At 38.6% G+C, this 18,935-nt stretch overlaps 1 protein-coding gene across 1 annotated transcript in view; it reads left to right on the top strand.

Annotated features, from left to right (window-relative positions):
- LOC118890253 (amyloid beta precursor protein binding family B member 1 interacting protein) overlaps nucleotides 1-18,935 on the top strand; it is a 100,744-nt gene that overhangs the window by 3,495 nt on the left and 78,314 nt on the right. The window lies entirely within an intron of this gene.

Below are 18,935 nucleotides of genomic sequence, written 5' to 3' on the forward strand. Positions count from 1 at the left end.
TAAATAAAATATTAAAAAACAAACAAACAATGAGGCCTTTTCTCAGTGAAGTTCTGGTTTAATAGGGGAGATATAAATGGGCATTTACAGTTCCACACGTGACCAAGATCATGTGCTGTGGGAGCACCCATCAGATTCCTACACCACCCTGGGGTCAGGGAAGATGAAATGAAGGTAGGCAAGAAAAGAACGTGCCTTGTTAATAGTGGGAAGACAAGCTGTAATCACTTGTGAAGTTATTATCTTTATATATGTCTTTTGAAAAAATAATCTGCTTTAGCAGCAATCATGTGATTTCATTTTTATCTTTATTATATTCCAGTCCCTCTTGATAGCTGGCTACGTTGATTAAATCAATGAAGTAGTGAGTAGCTTTTTTTCTATTTCTGCTGGGGATCCTTCTGATTTGATCTCATATCACAGACTCATCAGTGAGATGACTGTGGGCTGGGAGAGGGGGTAAATGCTAAATCACAGCAGTTGTGATTTATGTCACAAACTGGCTGGAGGATTTACGTCCATAGATATCTATCATATCAAACTGGAGGGAAAATAAAGAGTGGTAGTAGAACAAGCAAACACTGGATTTATTTTTTTCCTTCCTTTTTCACTATGAATTATTTCATACATACAAGAGAAGGTGTAAGATATATAGGTAAATTACAGCAAATAATAATAAAGCCAACATCTGGATACCTATCACCCAGCTTAAGAAGTAAGATATTATCAATACGTCTTCTGACTTCCTCCCAATAGAATTACCCTTTTTTCTTGATAGAGGTAATCATTATTCTGAATGTGCTGATTTTTTTAAAAGCATTTAGAATGCATGTACATGCATTTGCAGAAATGTCAGACTGGGAATTAGAGTATATTGGCACTTGGGAAACAAATTAGAATCTCCACTGACTTGAAGCATGGTCATAAATAAGAGTGTCCTATTAAGTAAAGACAACTTAATTTAAATAGCATTAAAACATAGTGGATTACAAATGGTTTAGAGTAAGTACCGTGGAAGTAGTGGTATCTTAGTCATTAATGAAGTGACCAGGATTCATCAGGGGATAACTATAACTTTTTAAAAAATATATATATATATATTTTTAAATTTTTATTTATTTATTTATTTATTTATGGCTGTGTTGGGTCTTCGTTTCTGTGCGAGGGCTTTCTCTAGTTGCGGCAAGTGGGGGCCACTCTTCATCATGGTGTGCGGGCCTCTCACCGTCGCGGCCTCTCTTGTTGCGGAGCACAGGCTCCAGACGCGCAGGCTCAGTAGTTGTGGCTCACGGGCCCAGTCGCTCCGTGGCATGTGGGATCCTCCCAGACCAGGGCTCGAACCCGTGTCCCCTGCGTTGGCAGGCAGATTCTCAACCACTGCGCCACCAGGGAAGCCCAATAACTATAACTTTTAAGTGTAATAAAGCATATGTAACTTAGGAACTGCTAACTTCCATATTACTTAGATTTCTGCTTTAAATACAATTCAGTCATTCAAAAAAAATATTTACCAAGCACTATTCTAGGTGAACAGAAGAGGCAAAGGTCTCTGCATTTGTGGAGTTTATATTCCAATGGGGAGATATAGACAATCATCAGTAAGCATAGTAAATAAGTAAATAATATAGGTATTAGTGAGTGAAAAGTCCTATTAAAAAGGGCAAAGTTGAACGAAGTAAAATTGCAGTATTAAATACGGTGGTCAGGCTTGGCCTCATTGAGAAGGTAAGATCTGAGCAAACGTTTGAAGGAGTTAACTATCTGAGGGAACAGTGTTCTGGGCAGAGGGAACGGCCAGTGCCAAGGCTGTAAGACAGGGGGTAAGCCTGGTGTGTTTGAGGAACAAGACGCCCATGTGGCCTAGAGGTAAGTGAGCAGGGAGAGAGTAATAGGAGATGTAGTTGGAGAGGTAAGAGGGGGGGTGAAGAGGTGGCAGATCATGTAGGGTCTTGTAAGCCATTGTGAAAACGTTGGCTTTTACACTGAGTTAAATTGAGGGGCTGTTACAGGATTCTGAGAAGAGGAGTAATGTGATCTGACTTACATGTGAAAGGCTCACTCCGATTGCTTGAGAAAAAGCTGGACAGAGTAAGGAGCCTATTAGGAAGCTCTGGGAATTGGCATATATTTTAAAGGTAGAGCCAATAGGGTTTCCTGGCAAAGTGGATATGGGGTATGAGAGAACAAGAAACCAAAGATGACTCCAACGTTTTGGACCCAAACAATAGGAAGGATGGAATTATCATCAACCAACATGGAGAGGTTAGAGGGGAGACCATCAGAAGTTGAGTTTTGGATGTGGATATGAAGTGTCAACTGGTAATAACTATGTGCTTATTATATAAAAGACTACAGTCATTCAGCCTAAGTAACTACTTGGGAAGATACAGTTATTAATTCTCATTGTACAAATTAGAAATGACAATTTAGAGAGTTTTAAGAATTCTACCTGAGATTACAGTTTAAGAAATGGGACATAAAACCAGATCTTTGGGATCCCAATGCTTTAACTCTTCTTTTTGAAGCTTGCTGAATGTGGGACTTCCCCGGCAGTCCAGTGGTTAAGACTCTGCCTTCCAATGCAGGGGGTGAGGGTTTGATCCCTGGTCGGGAACTAAGATCCCACATGCCGTGGGGTGTGGCCAAAAGCTAAAACAAACAAACAAAAAAACTTGCTGAAAGGATTGACCAGCAATCTTTTTTTTTTAAATTAATTTATTTATTTTATTCTTGGCTGCGTTGGGTCTTCGTTGCTGCGCACGGGCTTTCTCTAGTTGTGGCGAGCCGGGGCTACTCTTCATTGCGGTGCACGGGCTTCTCATTGCAGTGGCTTCTCTTGTTCCGGAGCACGGGCTCTAGGGGCGTGGGCTTTAGTAGTTGTGGCACATGGGCTCAGTAGTTGTGGCGCACAGGCTTAGTTGCTCCACAGCATGTGGGATCTTCCTGGACCAGGACTTGAACCCGTGTCCCCTGCATTGGCAGGCGGATTCTTAACCACTGTGCCACCAGGGAAGCCCTGAGCAGCAATCTTTATCAAATAGATAAAATAAGAGTATAGTCAGCTAATCAGTAATATTTCATGCCCATGAGACTCAAGACAGTGAAAATTCTTTCTAATAAATGGGAGAGGGAGAAATGAATACTAAAAAGCCCCATATTTATACATAAATTCGTAACCAGTGACATGGGCCTTATGCAATACAAGGTTTCTATGATTGTGAGTTTAACAGCAGGATTCTGAGGGAGGGAAGACAATGACCTTTTCCACAAAGGAGCTTTTCGTGCCCTGAGGCTAAGATATTTATATTTTCAAAATCTAAGACCAGATTCGGAAGAGAAGGAAGCTTCCTTGTTGTACAGCTGGATTCAAATGGATGCGAGCATTAGAGCAGGTCTAAAGGTTCACTAGTAGCTCTTGAAGAATGGTAGATGATGCTGTTATGACATTCAGAAAGCTGAAAGTGAATTTTGGGAAGTAGCTACTGAGATGGAGGTAACTGACATTTTGTTTGTTTTGGTTATAATGGGTGTCAGGGCAGTGTCATTATGAAATAGTAGCACTTAGTAGAACGCTACTTATATCATTGTCTATTATCATAGTCCATGAAATAGACTATTTTTTTCCCACAGGCAAAAGTCCAGTTTTCAATTAAGTGCATTATTAGGATTTCATCTCAAAAAGAGAAGAACGAACAAATTAGTTATGTGGCAGAAAAAATACCACAAAATCTTTTTCAGGTGATTTACAGAATGATCTCAATTCAGTGACTGATTAAATGAATTTGTCTAAGGCTGCTGTATTTATAGTATTAATGAACTTTTTCATCTCTGCTGCTAACATAAAACTCACAGCTGTGTCAATGAGCTGATGAGGTTTGGGATGTAGCATTTGTTTATTTGTTTTGTTGTTTTTAGGGGAATGACTTCCTTCTAGTTAAATTCCGTAAGTGATATAACTTAGCAAATCAAGACTATTTCTTAGCAATTCAAGACTGTTTGTTGACTAACGCGGTGCATTAAATTTCCCCCATTGTACGCAGCAAACAGATTAAGTGGCTTGGGCCAGGAACATGGGTAAATGCAGCGTGATGCTGTGAGCAGATCTCTTAAGACCGCTGTAGAATAGAAAAGCTGAAGCGCCCAGGGAGCTCACTGCACTGACCCTCAGAGCAGAGGCGCATCCTCGAGACTCACAGAGGGGGCTTCTGTGCTTACACAGACACTCGAGTTGAATGAAACTCTGCTCAACGTGTTGTCATGGGAACTTTTTTTCAGTTTCATCACATACCTGTTGAGGGCCAACCATGTGCCAGAGTAGGAGGTGTAAAACAGAATAAGATATGGTGCTGAACCTCAAGAAGCTTCTGGTCCAGTGGGAGACACAGGCCTGCAAATAAACACATTCCAGGGTGTGATGTGCATAAGATGGTGACGGGAGTGATTCTAGAGAAGACATTGTACGGGGGTGACCAAGAGGCACTTTGAAGGCTAAAGTTATTTCCAGGGGGCCCAGTGGAGTTTCCTCCAGGCACCGCATGTATGAAATTGTTCAACAGGTCTGGAGCATACAGTGCAGTGGGAAAGGAAATGGGGAGATTCTGATTTAACCCTTAGTGAGTAATATTCAGATTACATTCATATGGTACAGTCACCACAACCTACCATCTTTGAGTCAAACGTTTAGGCACTTGTAATAACTGAACTGTTCTACTCTAGACCTACCCTGTCCAGTACAAACATAATGCAAGCCACGTTGATAACTTTATTTTTATTTTATTTTCTTTATTTTTTCGCCACGCTGCATGGCATGCAGAACCTTAGTGCCCCAACCAGGGATCAAATCCATGCCCCCTGCAGTGGAAGCATGGAGTCTTAACCATTGGACCACCAGGGAAGTCCCCACATAGATAACTTTACATTTTCAAGAAACCACACTAGAAACAGTAAAAGAGATACAAGGGATGTTAATTTTAGTAATCTATTTTATTTAATATATTTATCCAAAATGACTATTTAATGAATTAATATTAATTATACTAAATTGCATTAAAGTCTTATTAAAATGGTGGATGAACTCTTTTACTCTTTCTTTTTTCATACTAAGTTTTCCAAATCCAGCATATTTTACACTTACAGTACATCTCATTTCGGACTAGCCACAATTCGAGGGCTCAATGGCCACCTGTCGCTAGTGGCTACTGAATTGGACAGTGCAGCTGTCCAATAGGTAATTGCATAAACACTGTATCCTAACTCCGTGTTAACCCTTCAGCTGCATAGAGGATATTAGATGCATCATGAAGTAAGCTAAAGGAAAAAAGACAGGAAAAGCATTTTCTGTTACTGTGGGGTCTGTCCCTGGAACCAGATTCTAATGCATAATTAAACCTACACCCAGAATGCTTTATGAGCCCTCTAGCAACAAAAACAAACAGCATCAAATTGCCATTGCTTACGTTTCTTTTTTTTTCTTTCTCTTCCCCTCTGCCGCCTCCCCCCACACCGCCCTTATTTTTTGGATTCTTCCTAAAAGTAACAGGGGCTGAAAAAGAGTGGAAGTAAAAGGTAGAGCAGGATGCCCTAAACCCACATCCGGCAAAATATGATGGGTTGCCCTAGGCAACGGTGGTTGTCAACTCTTTTTTTTTTTCTCTTTAGCTTCCACCTGCTAGCTCACGGGCATAACATACCCTCATCAACAGCAGCTCTCTTTGTGGTGGTCCTCAACTCCAGAAGTACACCTCCCTTTCAGGGCAGGAGGTAATGATAAGATTTGGATTGTGGAGTTGGAGGTGTCATGGGTACAGTTTGAAAAAGTCTCAGGGAGATTCTGGTACAGTTCCTGTCTTGTTCAGAATGGTTAAGAAGCTCTGTCCTAGGGACTTCCCTGGCTGTCCAGTGGTTAAGACTCTGTGCTTCCACTGCAGGGGGCACGGGTTCGATCCCTGCTTGGGGAACTAAGATCCCAAATGTCACATGGCACGGCCAAGAGAAAAAAACCTCTGTCCTAGAAACGCTACTTACAGATGTCCTTCCCAATAGCTTAGTCTTTTAAAAATGTCCCTGGCCTATGGAAAAATGGCAGTCCAGGTACACAGAAATGCAACAGGCAGAACTAACTATCAGTTAGTACTTGGGACTTGGGAACATGTATGTGGTGTGCGATTAAATGACTGACATTTATTTCCACTGGTGGTTTTAGAGGGAGATATAGTAACAAAAATGATATGATAATGGTGATAATAATAATAGCTATATTAGTATCACTAATATCACTCTATATGCATCAGATACTATGCTGTGCACTTTATAGGCGTCATCTCATCCCTATGACGTAGGGACTGTTTTCATTGCTGTTTTCCACATGAGGAAACTAAACCAACAGAGAGGTTAAATCGCTTGCTCAAGATCACCCAGCAGCGGAGTGTATTTAGTGAGTGGTGTGTGTCACATGCTTGGATGAAAATACAAGATTCCCTGCCTAACCTCAGTGTGGTGTGAAAGACAGACACAAAATCGGTTGTATTTGAACTGGACATACAGATATTATAACAGCAGCATTAGCAGAGCAGCTGCCAAATTCTACCTCTTGATCAGCCTGTGTCTTCAGAAGGCCACGTGGCTTGACTGTGAACATGAGCTTTTGAGTTAGACCTAGGCACGGTCCAGTCCTCCACTCACATGAGCTTGCACAAATTATTATTTCTCCAGACAGGAAATTATTATTTCTCTGAGTTTTATAATCTATAAAATTAGAATAACGTCACTACCTCATAAGATTGCTTTGAGAATTAAATCAGGCACTATAGGTGCCTGATCTGTAGTAATTTTTCCATATTTATAATTCCTACTATTCTTATTTTAAAGTAGGTGCTAATACATAGTAATATGAGCTTACATTGAGTTCTGAGTATTGGGTTGGCCAAAAAGTTCGTTTGGGTTTTTCCGTAAGATGTTTTTGGCCAACCCAATGCCAACCGTGGCGCTGTGCCGGCTACTAGGAGAGTTGAGGTGTAAATTCTGCCCCTTCAGCATAGTTGAGAAGATTTTAAAAATGCACATAAAGAGACAGATAAGCCATAAGACACCTTGTGAACTGTCAAATTAGTGATCCTAACTCTGCTGCCGCAGGATTTAGAGGAGGGTAGATCGCCAGGATGCAGGAGGGAGCCTGAGCTGGCCTTGGGTGGTGGGTAGGACTAATGTGAGTGGGGAAAATGGGGTGCAGAGGTATTACAGACGGTGTGCACAGGGGAAGAGAAGTCACCTACTTTCACTGTAAGGAAAGGTTTAGTAAGAGAAAGATGCTGATGGATTTGGAGAAGTATGTGGCGTGGATCATGGATAGACTTATCCCAGAAGATGTTTGCCCTGAAAAACTCTTCCAGCAAGCTGGGGAGATGCCAGGACGGCCTGTGCCCACCGGGACAGTGAGGGCCCTGGTTTGGCCATCAGGCCTCTGCTCCTTGGCTAGAAGCACTGGTCTCCCTGCCACCCACTCCTTCACCTTCTGCCTGCCTTTGATTGACATGGACTTTCCACATTTGGTGTGTGTACCCTTTGGAAAGCCTGCTGACCTGGCCCTGGAGACTGCTAACCTTCCTCCGGGCTGCAGGACAGACCCTGATCACTCCTGAAAAAGGCCTCGGGGGGCCGTTGCCCCTGGTGAATATTGACAGAGAGGGACCTTGAATGACCCCCCTACAATTTGACACTACATTATGAAGCAATGAGAGAATAACTGCATTTTAAAAAATTTTTTATTTATTTATTTTTGGCTGCGTTGGGTCTTCGTTGCTGCGCGCGGGCTTTCTCCAGTTGCAGCGAGCGGGCTTTCTCTAGTTGCGGTGAGCGGGGGCTACTCTTCGCTGTGGTGCGTGGGCTTCTCATTGCGGTGGCTTCTCTTGTTGCAGAGCACTGGCTCTAAGTGCGCAGGCTCAGTCGTTGTGGTGCACGGGCTTAGTTGCTCCGCGGCATGTGGGACCTTCCCGGACCAGGGCTGGAACCAGTGTCCCCTGCATTGGCAGGCAGATTCTAAACCACTGCACCACCAGGGAAGCCCAATAATTGCATTTTTGACTGGTTGTCTCTGCTGCAGAACTGCTGGGAGGATAAGGCAAATGGTGGAGGGGTTCAGATTCTTCACCAAGAGGCAAATAAATGAAAGATGCTGAGAAAAACAATATATTGCTTAGCTGATTGAAATATAAATGCAAGCCATGAATTAAGTACTGTGAATATGTCATCATTTTTAAAAAGTGTTTGGGGATTTTCAGCTTAACTTTGTCAAGTTACATGGAAACTGTTATGTGAAATACAGATAAAATACGTGCAGTTCTAGAAGTTGAATTCCCTCTATGTCTGCCGATTCAGCTGTTTGGGGTTCTTGAGATTGGGGGGGGGTTGTTTGTTTTGTTGTTGTCTGTGTGTTTTAAGTCAATAATTAATTTTCATGCCTGGTTAGTCAATGATCTTTCTATGGATGGACTTGATTTAAACTAGTTTTGCTGGAATCCAGTTCTTTGCAGGAGCAATCATAAATTTACCCTAAATCCATTTGGATTGGTCCTGGATTATAGTAGTATAGTACTTACTGCTGCTGTTTTTTTCTTTTTATTGTTTTAGCATATAGTGTTTGGTTCATTACTACATACATTTGCACAAATGACTCCACGAGTATGTTTTGATTGAATGTGCAGAGAATTGTTAAGTTATCACATCACAGAAAGAGAAAGAGCTTTTTTGTTTGTTTGTTTGTTTGTTTGGTCCTTTAGGTATAAAAAAACCCTCTGCTCTCAATAACATCTATTAAAAAATAAAGACTCACACGCTATACACCAAAACTAACTCAAAATGGATCACAAAGCTAAATGTTAGAGCTAAAATTATAAAATTCCATATAAGAAAATATAAGGGCAAATTTGTTGCCATCTTTGCTTCAGAAAGTAAAGCTGCATCTTTATTCATATTTATGAAATCTGGATATTTTGACTGTCTGACTAATACCTTTGTCAAGATAGCCCCCTTGGACAACAGGAAAGTGAATGGAGTGGAAGGTGCAGGAACCTAACGGATGGATTCTTGGAAGTTTTACTGAGACCTTGTCTGGAAAGGTCCACAAACACCTACCAAAGAAGTTAACCAAGCACGGTATCCCATTTTCTCTCAGTGTCCATATCAAAACGAACCTAAGTTGTATCTTAATTTATCATCTGTCTTTTATACCAGGGCATCATCAGGCAGTTGCATTGATCTGAAATAAGTTATTAGGGGTAAAGTAGGTACAAAACAAAGACTCTATAATATGCCCGCCAAAAATTTATTCATATATATTTCATTTTATAGTTTAGATTCTGGTAAGATTATGAAGCGCTAAATTCTCTGATGTTCTTAAATATATTTCTGTGTTGTTATATGACAGTATTATCTATTTTATTCCTACACCATTACTGTTCTGCTTTACTTATTGTCATTGTGGAAGTCTTTCATTATTTTTTTTTCCTCCAAAATTTCCTTTGAATTTGACTCTGGTTAAATTGTGTATGTGTGTGTAGATTTTACTATGGTTGTTTTCTAGATAGTTTGAGATAGTGCTTTTCAGATTTTCTTCTCTGATCCCTAAGTTGTTAGGAAAATACTATTTTCTTCAGGGTTTTTAAGTGTAGTTAAATCTCGTGTTATTAACTTCTATTTTTATTACATTTTGGTCAGAAAATATAGCCCGTACAATTTCTCCTTTGGGGAATTTAGATTTTCTAGCATATGACTAGTTTTCAGTAAATGTCTTATAAGCTAACCCTACTTTTTACTCAAAGCCTCTGTATCTTTTTTTCCCATTAATCAATCAAATATAGAGAAGAAATTTGTTACAATTTCTAAGGTCATAATTTTGTAAGTCAACTCTTGAGTATTATTTTCTGTGAGACGTTGATTTAGTCCTCGAAATAATTTGTATAAATAAAAGAATATATTCTTGGCTGGAAAGTTTAATGATGACTCAGTTCTGAATCAAGACAAATAATGCTAAATTCTTAATTCTAGTTGTTGCCTTCAGAGAAATAAAGAAAATAATTAACTAATGACAAGAAAAACACTCCCTGGAAAGTTACTAAGCTTAGTTACAAAAAATAAACAAATAAAATACCCTTTAAAAAAAAACACAGTCATCATAAAATTTGTCTATCAGAAACAACACATGAAGGATACATTTTAGTTTTAATTTAAGCTAAATTAAAGAATTTAAACTAAATTCTTTTCACTTAGTTTAAATTCTTTTCACTAAGAATTTTTAGAATCTAGGCAAGAAAGACAAGGAACTGTTGCAGTGCACTTTCCACCTGAAATCATCCTCCTCGAATTGATCCCAGCAATGTTTAGGAGAAAAAAGTCACCATTGGGTGGGGTGGAGAAGAGTCCCTTTTCTCCTTTTTGTGAGCAACCTTCAAAATGGAATTTAATAAAAAGGCAACCTATGGAATGGGAGAAAATATTTGCAAACCATATATTGGATAAGGGGTTAATATCCAAAATATATGAAGAACCCATGCAACTCAATAACAAAAAACCAGCAATCCTGTTAAAAAATGGGCAGAAGATCTGAGTAGGCATTTTTCCAAAGAAGACATACTGAAGGCTATCTGATACATGAAAAGATGCTCAACATCACTAATCATGAGGAAAATACAAATCAAAACCACAGTGAGATATCACCTCACACCTATTGGAACAGCTATCAAGAAGACAAGAGATAAAAAATCTTGGCAAAGATGTGGAGAAAAGGGAACCCTAGTTCACTGTTGGCGGGAATGTAAATTGATGCAGCCACTGTGGAAAACGGTTTGGAAGTTCCTCAAAAAATTAAAGGTAGAACTACCATATAACCCAGCAATTCTACTTCTGGGTATATATCCAAAGGAAGTGGAAATAGGATATCAAAGAGTTATCTGCACTCCCATGTTCATTGCAGCAGTATTAACTGAAGTCAAGATATGGAAACAACCTAAGTGCCCATCAATGGATGAATGGATAAATATGATGGATATATATATATATATAATTATATACATAATTTATATAATATATATTATTAACTTATATATAATATATATATTATATATATAATTATATATATTTATAGAGAGAGAGGGAAAGAGAGAGAGAGAAAGAGAGAGGGGAGAGAGAGAATGGAATATTATTCAGCCATGAGAAAGAAGGAAATTCTGCCATTTGTGACAACATGGATAAACTTTAAGAGCATTATGCTAAGTGAGATAAGTCAGACAGCTAAAGACAAATATTGTATGGTCTCACTCATATGTGGAATCTAAAAAAGCCAAACTCATAAAAAACAGTGTAGAATGGTGGTTACCTGGGGGTGGGGGAAGTGGGGAGATGTTGTTTAAGGGTACAAACTGCAACTCATATAGATAAGTCCTTCAGATCTAATTATAGCATAGAGATATAGTCAACAATACTGCATTATAAACTTCAAAGTTGCTAACAGACTAGATCTTATTTGTTCTCACTACAAAAAGGAAATGATGATTACATGACATGATAGAAGTATTATCTAATATGATTATAGTGGAACTCATTTGCAATATATAAGTGTATCAAACCAACACATTGTATACCTTAAACTCACACAATGTTATATGCCAATTATATATCAATTAAAAAATTACATATTAACCTCTGGTTTTGCTAATATGCCCTTTAAGTCCACGTCTGTGGACTTAAAACCAATTGTGATTCTTAACTCTATTTTAAGTCATAAAATTAATACAACATTATAGAAAATGTGCAAAATAGAGAAAAATAGACCAGCATCCTGATACAAGTGCTTTTTCACATGTTGATTTATTATCTTGTAGAATTTTTTTCCCTGTGTTCTTGGTTTTCTTACATTATTGTAATTTTAGAATATAAATTATTTTGTATCCTATTTATTTTACTTAAATATGTTGTTATAGTCTTCATAGCCGTTTTTCACGGTAACAACAAAAACCCACTGAGTGCATTACAGTAATTAACTCTTCTCGTATTTGTCGGATATTTGTTTTTAATTTCCAATAATGCTGCCATTTCATCTCCAGGCATATAGAGGTCTTTCAAAGTTTATAAGATTTCCTTGAATTAAATTCCCAGAGGTTGAATGAACAAACCAAAGACAACGAACATTTCCATGATATCTAGATATTTAATAGACATCTGTTGATGAATGAATGAATATAAAGAAAGAGCTTCTTTAAAGCTCCTGGACTTTAGGTCATGCTTGGAAAATACCTCACTACTTGTAATGATCAGGAAATAGAATTCATTCTAGATTAGACAGAAAAGAGTTTATTACAAGGTATACGGCTGCATACAAAACTGGGAGGGTCAGGAAGGTAGTTTGATGTTAACAGTCAAGAATAACACAGCCAGGAGAAATGCCCAACTCTACCTCAGGACTGTTCTGGCAAAACCTCACTGCAGCCAAGACCCACTGCTCCATCTAAGGTGATAGGGACAGAACAACTACCCCCAGAAGATTCTGTTTCACCATCTGTCACTTTCACTTCACGTTGCTCAGTGCCATCTAGCAGGCCTCCCATCACTGTGTCTGCTTGACTGGGTTATAGGTAGAACCCTAGCTGCAAGGGAGCGTGGAAATGTTATTTTCAGATTTCCAGCTTCAGTACATTGGAAACACATGCTGCCAGGCACCTGGAGAGGATGTTTAAAGGGCCAGTCAGTAGTATCTGCCACAAAATTATAAGGAAGGGAGGAAAGGAGGAAAGAAGGAAAGAAAAAAAACTTTTTTCTTCTATGACTCATAGTTTTACTGTTACACTTAGATTCTTAATCCAACTTGAATTTATTTTGTTTATGGTGATGGGTAGGGATCTGACTTTATTTCTTGCAAATGGGTAGCCAATTGTTTCTATACCATTTATTAAATATATTATTTTCTACTGATTATTAACTGCCAACTTTTTCATATATTAAATTTGAATTCTGCAATCTTTGTTCTTTTACACTGGTTTATTTGTATAAATCCTGAAGTACCAAGAATTTTTTTCTTTAAAATACATCTTTTGTTACAATTTAAGAATAACCTTTTTTCTCAGATGAAGTTTAGAATCAGCTTGTCAGCTTTTATTTTGTTTTGATTTTAAATCCATTTGGAGGTTTAATTGGAATTCCAAAAATTTTGTATTCTTTAGGAAGAAATGACATCTTTACCATATTGAACGTTCCCTTCTGGTAACCTGGTATTTCTCTCCATTTATTCGTCTTCTTTTATGCTGTATGGTTTTCTCTATATAGGATTGACAAATTCCTTTTATTTATTTCTATATTTTTCATAGCTTTTGTTGCTATTGTAAATTTGATCCTTTTGCCACATCACTTTCTAATATTTATTGCTGGATATATAAAAATCTTATTGTTTTGTATATATTTACCTCGCATCAGCCATCTTATTAAGGCTGCTTGCACCTAATTCTCTTGAATTTTCTACGTAAGCAATCATATACCTACTTATGCTAATGTTGCCTTTTCCCTATTGCCTGTGTCCTATATCCACTGCAGTGCTTTTGTAAATAAAGTTTTATTGATACTAGTCATGCTTGCTTGTTTACTGTCATCTACAACAACCTTTTCCCTACAACAGCAGACTTGAGTAGTTGTGACAGAGGCCATATGACTTGAAAAACCTAAAATATTTACTAGCTGGCTCTTTATAACAAAAGTTTGCTGAATCCTACCACAGAGTGTCTATACATTTGAGATATTTTTTCTGAACTTTTATTGTCTAAGATCACCTGAACAAACTGAAATAGTAGCAATAATGATGAGACTCTTTGACTTGTGTCTGACTTTAATAAGAAGATTTTCTGTGTTTTACCATTAGAATAATGGTTGCCATTGGTTTCTTGTAGATACTCTTTATCGAGTTAAGGAAAGCACCGACCATTTCAACCTTACTAAGAGGTTTTTATCAGGAATGGGTATTGAATTTTACCAACTGTCTTTTCACCATGCATTGAGATGATCATATGGCCTATCATTTAATACTTTAATTTAGTGAATTACTCTAATGTATTTCCTACTGTTGGGCTGTTCTTGCATTCCTGATTATTACATATTATTCTTTTAATATACTTCTGGAATCAATTTTCTAAAATTTTATTTGCAATTTTTGTTCCATATTTGTAAGTAATATTGATTTGTTGTTTTCTTATTATTTTTTAAAACAAATTTATTTATTTATTTTTGGCTGCGTTGGGTCTTCATTGCTGCGCGTGGGCTTTCTCTAGCTGCGGCGAGTGGGGGCTACTCTTTGTTGTGGTGCGTGGGCTTCTCGTTGCGGTGGCTTCTTCTCTTGTTGCGGTGGCTTCTCTTGTTGCAGAGCATGGGCTCTAGGTGTACGGGTTTCAGTAGTTGTGGCATGCGGGCTTCAGTAGTTGTGGCTCATGGGCTCTAGAGCTCAGGCTCAGTAGTTGTGGCGCACGGGCTTAGTTGCTCCGCGGCATGTGGGATCTTCCCGGAGCAGGGATTGAACCCATGCCCCCTGCATTGGCAGGCGGATTCTTAACCACTGCACCACCAGGGAAGTCCTCTGATTGCTTTTTAAATAGCAGTTATTCTTATTGCTGTGTCATCATAAATCTCTCTGAAGACATCAATTGGAATTTTTTTTTAATCTCTCTTCTATTTCTTTCATCAACTCTTTTTCCTCAGGGGTCAGCATTTTGGTTTTTAGTCTTGATGCTCCCATGTTTGTGTTTTTTCTCAAATATTTCATGGGCCTTGGTTGTTGATTCATAATTTTAATTGAAGGGCTAGAATAACATAAGAAGGTGGTATGATTTACTTGTAGCCGAACAAGCCTCTTTCTTGACTAGGAGGCTGACTGTAGGGTTCTATAGATGGAAGTGGGGATTGACAGGCAGCTTTCCTGTTTGGTTTGTATAACGATCAGGCATATAAGTTTCAGCTGTCCTTGAGTGCAGTTTGCTGAGGCTAGCAAAGCCTTGTGCTGGAGGTGGAGCTCCTAGAGAGTTCTTAGTGCCTTTCACTGAATGTGGATGTTTCTCCTCCCACCCCCTTTGGATGCATGGATGGATGGATGGATGGATGGATGGATGGATGGAGGAAAGGATGGAACGATGGATGGAGAGTTGGCTGATTGGACTGGGATCTGCATATCTCTTACAGGGTCCCAAACTTTCTGAGTCCCAAATTGCTCTACTTGGGTTTTTTTTGGCTCAAGTCCCACCTTAAGAACCAGTAAGACAGTTCCCCCACATTATATAAGACAAGGGTTCTTGCTGATTTTAGACCCGGCGCAATTGCGGTTTCTCATTCTTCCTTGTGACAGAGAAATCGAATGGCCCATAGCATCAGTCCTTTAAATAATTACTCCAGGTTGTCCCTGGATTTCCATCTTTGCTGACCCTGAGCATAGACATTTTCCTTGGCTCTATGTTTGACAGCCCTCCTCCAGACCCATATTGGACTGCTGTCTCCCGAGCTCTAGAGGTTCTCTGTACAATCCCTTCTCCCTAACATCTTCCAGAAATTCCTCAAAGGTTTTGGTCTAGCAATGCCATCTTTCCTTGCTTTCCAGACTGTTATGGAGTCCTTTCACTGGAATTTTACGAGAGGGTGTGTATTCACTGCCCACTAACCAGAAGTTATCAATGCATTTTTAATATTCCTACCTATATGCAAACATCACTGTGTGCCATTTACTGTGCAAGGGTCTGACTGTGTTAATTTAGTCCTCCCAACAGTTTTATGAATTATATTTCTTATCCCCGTTTTACAGATGAAAATACTGAAGCTCAGCAAGGTTAAGTAAGTTGCTCAGGGTCATGCATTTAGCATTGAACCCAGGTGTGAAGCATCCAGTTATCCCATTCACATGTAGTGATACAGCCCTGGTGATACAGCAGGGCTCCAACATGGACCATTTGAATGATGCTCAAGGGTAATTCCAAGTTCCTTATTCACTGTTTTTATTTTCTTGATACGTGAATTAAATAGAGAATTGGCTTAGTGGTCTAAATAAAACTGACAGAAAACTCTGGAGCACTCTGTTTTCAAATACATTATTTTAATACTATCCTTGTTCTTTCTCACAGCTGTAAGAGAGAAATTTAAAATGCAGTAGCTCTAGAATGGGTCTGATCCCATGTAGACTGTGTGGAGGAAAAATATAATTAAATTAAAAGGCTCTCATTTGTCACATATAAAAATAATACCCATAGGAAATCATATGTAAATATCCTTCACAAAGAAAGTGAAGAAATTCATCAAGAGTCAGCTGTCCACTGAACCAATAGGCGCCCTTCTTTGCTTGGTAAATGTGCTCAGATCTCAACTAGTTTGCTGTTAGTGATGCTCTGTAGACACATTAATTTCTATCTAGTTGGCTTATTCAGGGACACAAATTTCTGTATTTTTCATGACAAACATCTTGTAATTGTGGCAAAATTAATTAAATCAAATGATTAATGCTGATATTATATGTTATATATTGTAATGATATAATAATTACTAATTGTAATTAATAATAATGATTTTGGATCTCCTGATGAGTAGATAAAATGCTTAAATTCTCCACAGAAAAAAACATTAACCTTTTAAAAAAAAATGTTTAAACACTGTAACTGTGTCATTACTGACTTTTACTGTTTCCCATTTTCTTTTCATAGCCACAAAGTTCATTTAGTACTTAGTGTGTGCTGGGAACTATGCTAAGTGATTTCCAATGACACTTTTCCCTTTAATCTTATGAAATACATAACATCTCTCCTATTTTGCAAATGAGGAAACTGAAGCTTATATTTCTTTTTTAATATTTATTTATTTGTTATTTATTTATTTTGCCTGTGCCGGGTCTTAGTTGCGGCATGTGGACTCTTAGTTGTGGCATGCATGTGGGACCTAGTTCCCAGACCAGGGATTGAACCCTGGCCCCCTGCATTGGGAACGTGGAGTCTTACCCACTGGACCACCAGGGAAGTCCCTGTATTTCTTTTTTCCAGTTAATATGGGCCAATTTCAGGATAGCTAGTGTCATTTATCTCTTATCCTTAAAAACCCTTTTTTTCCCATTATAAACCATGAACATATAATTTGTTAATGTATTTGTTTAATTGTCCTAATTTATTAATTAATTCAACTTTTTGTTGTATTTGGAAGGTTGTTTCCTTAATCTTTATTTCTTATCTCTTTACTTTGGACCATTCTAGACTTCTATTTCATTGGTCAGTGAATCCTGGACCAGTAACATATTATTTTAATTATTGTATTTACTCCACTGGTGTTACTGTATTACTAATATATATATATGTGTGTGTGTGTATATATATATATTTTTACTTTACCGTATGAAATTATATATATTTTTCTTTCAGTTTTATTGAAATATAATTGATGTACAGCACTGTATAAGTTTAAAGTGTATAACACAATCATTTGAATTACATATATCATGAAATGACCACAGTAAATTTAGTGAATATCTATCATCTCATATAGACATAAAATTAAAATAATAGAAAAAACTTTTCCTTGTGATGAGAACTCGTAGGATTTACTTTCTTAACAGCTTTCATAGGTAACACACAGCAGTGTTAATTATATTCATCATGTTGTACATTACATTCCTAGTACTTATTTATCTTATAACTGGAAGTTTGTACCTTTTGATCATCTTTATCCAATCCCCACCCTACCCCATGCCACAGTAACCACAAATCTGATCTCTTTTTCTATGAGTTTCTTTGTTTGTGTTTGAAGTATAGTTGACCTACAACCACTGTGTTAGTTCCTGGCACACAACATAGTGATTGGATATTTCTGTTCTATTACGAAATGACCATCACGATGTTTGCCATTTTCTCATTATCATTTCTAGATAGCTAACGACTGACATTTTGGTATTTTTTTATGCACTGAAGTTTGACATAAATAGTCGTTTACCACATGTGCCTTTGCATGATACTTATTTTCTCAGAGCCTCCATTTCTTCACTTGCAAATGGGACTAATATATTTTGCAGAGCAGGTGCAAAGAGGAGGGGTATAGCAGAAGAGCATACTATCATGCTGGACACGTAGAAGGTACCATGGAGTGGTAGCTGCTATGATCATTTGCTCCACTCTCAACAGCTGCATAACAAGTCACCCCAAACTTAACTGCTGTCGAACAGACAATTTTATTATGGTTAAAGATTCTGTGCGTCAGGAGTTTGGACAGGCCATGGCAGGGCTAGCTGGCCTCAGCTCCATAATGTCCGTGACCTCAGCTGAGGAGACTTGAACAGCTCGGGGTGATGCAAACAGCTGGAGACTGAGCTTACCTGGAGGGTTTTTCACTCACCGGCCTGGCCCCTGGACTGGGTGGGACTGGTGACCACAGTGTCTCCTGTGGCCCCTCCAGGTGGCTTGAGCTTCTCACAGGGTGACAGCTGGGCTTCTACGAGGAGTGTCTGGAGGGAGTTCTCAGAGGCCCGGGGATGGCCTGTCCTGCACACGGAGCGTCACTTCCTTAATACTGCATCCATCATAGCAGTCACAAGCCTGCTCAGAGTCAAGGGAGGGGACAGAGACCCCACATCTTGAGGGGAGAAGCATCAAAGAACGGGAAGCTACTTTAAAACCGTCATCATCATTATACTGTGAATATGCTTCTTCGTTATGAATAAGGAAAGGAAGTGTTTCCAAATTCCACAGGAATTGAGTGACTGTTTTCTTCAAGAGGTTATACGTTGCCCAAGACAGGAACATTAGTGGTAAAAAATGAGCTGTATTCTCCGACACCTAAGGTTAAACACCTGGTTCTTTTTCATTCCGTACCTTTAAACAATAAATAGATGCGACAATTTCTTACGCATTATTCAACACTGAGATAATAATACAGGGCATGGGAGTGTCTTC

The sequence above is a fragment of the Balaenoptera musculus genome, chromosome 2 (assembly GCF_009873245.2).
Source record: "Balaenoptera musculus isolate JJ_BM4_2016_0621 chromosome 2, mBalMus1.pri.v3, whole genome shotgun sequence".
Taxonomy (NCBI): domain Eukaryota; kingdom Metazoa; phylum Chordata; class Mammalia; order Artiodactyla; family Balaenopteridae; genus Balaenoptera; species Balaenoptera musculus.